The sequence below is a fragment of the Hyla sarda genome, chromosome 8, assembly GCF_029499605.1.
Source record: "Hyla sarda isolate aHylSar1 chromosome 8, aHylSar1.hap1, whole genome shotgun sequence".
NCBI lineage: Eukaryota > Metazoa > Chordata > Amphibia > Anura > Hylidae > Hyla > Hyla sarda.
Window position 1 is genome coordinate 78784174 of NC_079196.1, and position 6890 is coordinate 78791063.

The 6890-nt window shown below is 44.2% G+C and overlaps 1 long non-coding RNA gene across 1 annotated transcript in view; it reads left to right on the forward strand.

The window, feature by feature from the left end:
- The window catches only part of LOC130284985 (uncharacterized), a 119876-nt gene extending 115531 nt beyond the window's left edge, over positions 1-4345 (forward strand). The window contains exon 6 of the long non-coding RNA XR_008847206.1: positions 3513-4345. This is a non-coding gene — a long non-coding RNA (uncharacterized LOC130284985). The remainder of the gene's footprint in view (positions 1-3512) is intronic.
- The last annotated feature ends 2545 nt before the right edge of the window (positions 4346-6890 follow it).

Genomic DNA, 6890 nt, shown 5'->3' on the forward strand with positions numbered 1-6890 from the left:
CTCTCTGATGACACCTGTTTGTGTAAGGAACTGTCCAGAGCAGGAGCAAATCCCAATAGCAAACCTCTCCTGCTCTGGACAGTTCCTGACACAGGTCAGCAGAGCACTGTGGCCAGACAGAAAAGAACCATACAACTTTCTGTGGTGCATACAGTAGCTGATATGTACTGGAAGGAGTAAGATTTTTTAAATAGAAGTAAGTTACAAATCTATTTAACTTTTTGGCACCAGTTGATTAAAAAAATTGTTTTCCACCAGATTACACCTTTAATGGCATTATAATACTACTCCATACATCTTGGTTGCATAGAGCTGCAATACAGTAGTACACAGTAGATCCTTTTAAATAAATGGGCTGATATATTAGGGAATTGTATATTATTCATGGTGGCCTCATAGCAAAAACTGGAATGTGGGCTTTGGCCAAATGAACATTTGTAGGAACATTTGTTCCCAATAATTTACTGGGTGTCAAATGGCCAGTGATCAGAAAACACTTATCAACTGATCATATAGTTCAAAGATCATTGTTAGTGATGAGCGTCAGGTGTTCCTGAAGGGTCCAGTGGTTGTTAAAATGGCTCTACCTGCAGGACATTTGAGCAGTGTAAGGCTTCTTTCACACTGCCGTTGTGACACCCGGGGAGAATAACGGGAGAAAAAATACATCAAGCAACGTCTTTTTCTCCCGCTACTTCCGTCAAAAAACAACGACGTCCGACGGACGCCATAGAACTAAATGGGAGCTGTCGGGAGCCATTGTTGCCCATTGTGCCCTGTCTGGATTAACGGCCCTTAAAGGCGTTGATGGACAATCTCCCTCAGGGCACATCAGCAGTGTGAAAGGGACCTAAGAGACTTCTTAAACCCTTAAATGGACTCAGGGTTTTTTATTTTTGCTTTTTTTACTTTAGTTTTTTCCTCCCCACCTTCTAAAAATCATAACGCTTTCAGTTTTCCACCTACAGACCTAGAGGGCTTGTTGTTTGCGCTATCAATTTTACTTTGTAATGACATCAATCATTTTACCACAAAATCTATGGCGAAACCAAACCAAAAAAATTATTTGTGAGACAAAATTGAAAAAAATGCCATCATTTTTTACAGCTTTCGTTTCTACGCAGGGCACTCTTCGGTAAAAATGACACCTTATTCTTATTCTGTAGGTCCATTTGATTACCCAATTTATATAGGTTTTATTTTGTTTTACTTCTGTTAAAAAATTATAACTTTTTGCAGAAAAATAAGTACGTTTAATATCGTCCTCTTCTGACCCCTTTAACTTTTTTATTTTTCCGTATACGGAGATGTGTGAGGGCTCATTTTTTTGCAATGTGGTCTACATTTTTGTTTTGATGGGACTTTTTGATCGCTTCTTATAATTTTTTTAGGGTATACAAAGTGACCAAAAATATGCAATTTTGGACTTTGGTATGTTTTTTTATGTATATGCCATTGATTGTGTGGTTTGAATAATATAATATTTTTATAGTTTGGAAATTTACGCAGCGATAACACACTTCCCCACTTTTATTAGGGAAGGTGTTAATTCACATTTATTAACTTTTTTATTTTACTTTTTCACACTTTTTTTTTAGCCCCCATAGGGGACTATTACATTCAATCCTTGGATTGCATACACTGTTTAATGCTATGCCATAGCATAGCATTGATCAGTGTTATCGGTGCTTGATTGCCAAGGCTGCTAAGGCTTTCTAGAGCATCGAACCACTGACTGGACAGTGAGAAGGCAGGTAAGGGCCCTCCTGCCGTCCTCTCAGCTGATCAGGACTCCGTTAAGCTGCCGAGACAGTTTTTTCTATTTTAGACACCACAATCAACTTTGATTGCAGCATCTAAGGGGTTAATGCTGGGCATCACGACGATCAGTGAAATCCGGCATTAGACACGGGTCCCGGCAGCTGATAGCCGATGGGACCAACCCGCCATGACGTGGGCTCAGCTCCTGAGCTCGCGTCATAGAAGGGGAGAGGGCCCAGGGCGTACAGGTACACCCTGCGTCATTTAGGAGTTAAAATACTGTTGACTGTCCAGCATGCTGGAAGTTGTAGTTTTGCCACATATGGTGGTCCACAGTTTGAAGACCACTGTACTAGACCTACGCTTGATTAGCAAATGTTTTTATTATAAAACATTTAACATTTTCCTTACTGCATCTAGTTACTTTATCTGTGTTCTTATAGTGTCAGCCGAAGCTACAGTCAGATGAGTGATTGGTCATGCCCCTAACAGCTGGTTTAAATCTCATGTCAAATTCCAGGTTTAGTGCTCCACACATATTTTCCCCCTGTAGCTCATTCTCCAGCAGATTCAGTCTTTTTTTCTTGACCTTACTTCTTTATTCTGACATCTTTTAGCAATAGGTTATTTTAGTGGAGAGAAGGGCTGGTTTAATGAAGAAAACGGTGTCCCTGTAGCCGAATACAAGAAAACTGTCCCTGTAGCCGAATGTGACTCCTGCACTAATTGGCTGAGCTCCGTAGCTAACTCCTGCACTGATTGGCTGAGCCGTGCACACCCTCTGCACACCCTTGGCTATGGGGACAGAGTTTTCTACCATAACAGCGCAACATAGTTTTCTCCATCTCCACTCCATCCTCGCTACCCGCTCGCTTTCTTTCCGCAGGAAGGGGACACAATGGGCACAAGCGGGACACAAGTTTTCTTCATCCCTATTCTGGGCTTACAGGCCGGACACAAGCTGTCTCACTCCCCGCTACCTCCGCACATCTCCTCACTGCTTAGGCAGACTGTGCCAGAAGAACTCTCCACGACCTTTCTCCCACCCGCCTACGGGGCACATCTACCACCTGCCCAAAACCACCCATTTATCACCTGCCTGCTAGCTATTGCAAGACTAAAACTCTCAGCATGCCCTTACAGTGAGGACATGCTGGGGGTTGTAGTCTTGCAACAGCTTGCGCCCAGGTGATCGATGTGTGGCACAGACAGGTGTTAGATGTGCGGCGCAGGCGGGTGGAAGAAAGGCTGTGGAGTGCTTTTCTGGCTGCATTCCACAGTCTGTCTAAACAGCAGGGAGATGTGTAGTGACACTGTGTCCCTGTCCCACTGTGAGAGAGTGAGCAGGTAGCCGGAATGGAGTGAGAAGGAGCAGGGATGGAGAAAACTGTGTCCGGCTTTAAAGAAGAAAACTGTGTCCCCATAGTCGAGGGTGTGCGAGGCTCCGCCAATCAGGGCAGGAGTCACATTCCGCTACGGGGACACCTTACCCTCTTGTTCTTGGAGGGATAAGTTAGGACCAAAGCTGTCTAGCTGTGGCTTACCCTTCTTCTCCCTACAGAGAAAACATGAATGTTCAGCAGTGGTGAGCGTTCATTTATATAGGGGGTCAAAAGAGATAACTTTCCGCCAAATGTTGGAGTGACAGTTATTGAAAAGCCACTTTAAGTTCATCTGCTTTGCCACTGTTCCTTTGTCTGCAGGTTAAAGAGCTCCACGAAAAAAAACTAATTTTGTTTTATATCTTTTAGAGATTCATCAGCCTTTGGCTTTACAGGCTTTCATGGATCCAGAAGCATTCACTGGTCAATGACTGCAACTCTAGTGGCCTAAAAATGGCCTACAAGAGAATGGGACTGCTGGAAACCTCAGCATCCTGGAGCACATACACTTTAAATAGGATCAGGAAAAGGACAGCATCACAGCAAATGGGAACAATTACATCACTGCATTGCGCCAGTTTACATTGAGTCTCATAGGCTGCAGGCTGAAAGTGCCTCAGCCTAGGAAAGTGGTGTAGCAGAGTGCCAGAAACTTCTGTATGGGCATCTTTAGAACATCTATACAGTTGAAAGGGCACAAGAAAGTGGTTAAAGGGGTTATCCACCATAAGGTGATTTAAGTACGTACATGTCAGACAGTAATGGACATGCTTAGGAAGGATCTGCGCTTGTCTTGGGGCTAAATGGCTATGTCATGAGATTACCATAATACTGTGGCTAGCTTTTTGTGAACTGGTATTTCCTGTTTCAGTTTTCTTTTTTTGATTACAAATTCCATAATTCCATTTTCCTCCCTCCCACACATCAGCCACTCCACCCATTGAAACATAAATGAGCTGCATCCATTCAAATCAGTGTGGTTTTCAATCAGGGTGCCTACAGCTGTTGCACATTGATCTCTCTCCCACCAAGCGATCCCTCCACCCATTGAAGTAGACAGGCTCCCTGTCATCAGCTGACTAGTGAGTCAGGTCTCGGCCGCATTGCAGCCTGGGAATAATCTGAGACAACAGTAATTTTGTATGCTGTTAAAAATATTGGGGTGAAAATCCCAGAAGAATTGTGAGAAAGCCGTCACACACAGGTACAGACACTATATTATGAATTACACTAACTTTACAGCCCCTGTAGCATAGTTAAATAAAAAAAATTCCTGGAATACCCCTTTAAGACAGTAAACCCGGCCCACTGCATATGTGACAATGTTTGGCTCTCTTCCAACATATCCACCTAAGGGCTTTTTGTTATAAACTTGCCTACACGGTTCTTGCCTCCAAAATCAGCAGGTTTGGCCAATATTTTTCTAATTTGTATGTCCAACATTAAAGGAAATGTATTATCAGAAAATGACCTATGATATTTTAAAATAATTCTGAAATCTTGCAGTCTAACCACTAAGTCTAATAATAGGATGACACTTCCTGTTCTGTAGATAATACTTTTCAACAGTCTTATCGTTATCATCATACGCTGGATTACAATGGAAGGTGAAACCAGTATATAAATAAAACAGGGTTAGGCCATCCTCCCTCTCTTTACTTAATGACCTCTGCACAAGTCACAGACCATGCCTAGAAAATTCTCCGGTAGAAGTCAATGAGTCCCCTTCGAGTTTATTTTTCCCTAAGTACATGGCACTGCTGTAAAGCTTTTCTCTAGAAACTCCAGAAGCTCAGGCAATATGGCTGACCCAATAATAATGTACAAAAGATAGTATAAAAAACTACAGGCAGAAGTAGGAATAGATTAGAAAAAGAGAATGAGAAAAAGAAAAAAAATTAACCTGTTCAGATCTGCACACTTGAGCTGCACACTGGAGCTAAAAGGTTCCTTGATATCTGTTAATTTGAGAATATGTTTGTTTGCTATTATAGATATGACCCAGATTTTTCCAGACTCTGCCTTTTCATTTCTACCTGCCCGGACCTGTATCTGTTTTATTGAATTACATGAACTCTGCCAGCCCTGACCTCCAATTTGTATGCTCACACTTTGGTTTATAGATTATGGTACTGTGCTTTAAAATAATAACCACAAGCCAAATCCAGTGGAGATACAATGATTTCATACTGTGTCCAGAGGCCTGACCATGACACTGAGTTAGCCTGATATCTGCCAATGAGGATAAGAAGGAAATCCAACATGATTAAAGGGAACCAATCATCAGATTTTACCCTATATAACGCTTGGCAAAGCGTTATATAAGGTAAAATCTTTATTTTCACCATTCCCGGGGGATGCTCCTGCCCCCAGGGATGGTGAAGATATGAAGTTATAAACTAGTCACCGCCACCGCCGTAAGTAGTCACCTGGGCGGGGAGCTCTTCTCACCTACTCCCGTTCTTTGGCCAGGAGCGACGCCCCCTCTGTTCAGTGAGCGGAACAATGACGCGGCCCATCAATTACTTTCACCTCTTCCCCTGTTAGATCCCTGTTGTGCTTTGACATGACCCTTATACGCTGTGTACAGCATACTTCTTAATTTATTTTGGACTTGCTGAATCCTTTCCGCCTTGCTGTAATGCGGTAACATGTCAGGCACTTTATGTTTATACCGGGGGTCTAGTAGCATGGACACCCAGTACAGGTCGTTCTCCTTCATCCTTTTTATACGAGAGTCCCTCAACAGGCACGACAGCATGAAAGACCCCATTTGCACAAGGACGGATGCCGAGCTACTCATGTCCCGTTCCTCATCCTCAGTGATGTCAGGGAAGGTGTAATCTTCTTCCTCCCAGCCACGTACAACACCACGGGAACCAGATAGGTGACAAGGAGCACCCTGGGATGCCTGCTGTGGTTGGTCTTCCTCCTCCTCTTCAAAGCCACATTCCTCCTCTGACTCCTCTTCCTCACAATCCTCTTCCAGCGTTGCCGCAGGTCCAGCAAGCGATGCTGATAAGGCTGTTTCTGGTGGTGATGGTGTCCACAACTCTTCCTCTTCACGCTCATCTACTGCCTGATCCAGCCTCTTCGCAGGGCACACTCCAGAATGAAAACAAACGGTATGATGTTGCTGATGGTGCCTTTGGTGCGACTGACCAGGTTTGTCACCTCCTCAAAAGGACGCATGAGCCTACAGGCATTGCGCATGAGCCTCCAGTAACGTGGCAAAAAAATTCCCAGCTCCGCAGATGATGTCCTAGCACCCTATTATACAAATATTCGTTGACGGCTTTTTCTTGTTGGAGCAGGCGGTCGAACATTAGGAGTGTTGAATTCCAATGTGTCGGGCTGTCGCAAATCAAGCGCCTCACTGGCATGTTGTTTCCCCGCTGGATATCTGACAAGTGCGCCATGGCCGTGTAGGAACGCCTGAAATGGCCACACACCTTCCTGGACTGCTTCAGGACATCCTGTAAGTCTGGATACTTGAGCACAAAGCGTTGTACAATCAGATTACACACATGTGCCATGCACGGCACATGTGTCAACTTGCCCAACCTCAATGCTGCCAACAAATTTGTATCGTTGTCACAAACCACCTTGCCGATCACCAGTTGGTGCGGAGTCAGCCACTGGTCCACCGGTGCGTTCGGGGCCGACAGGAGCGCTGGTGCGGTGTGACTCTCCGCTTTGAGGCAAGTCAACCCCAAGATGGCGTGACACTGCCGTATCCGGGATGTG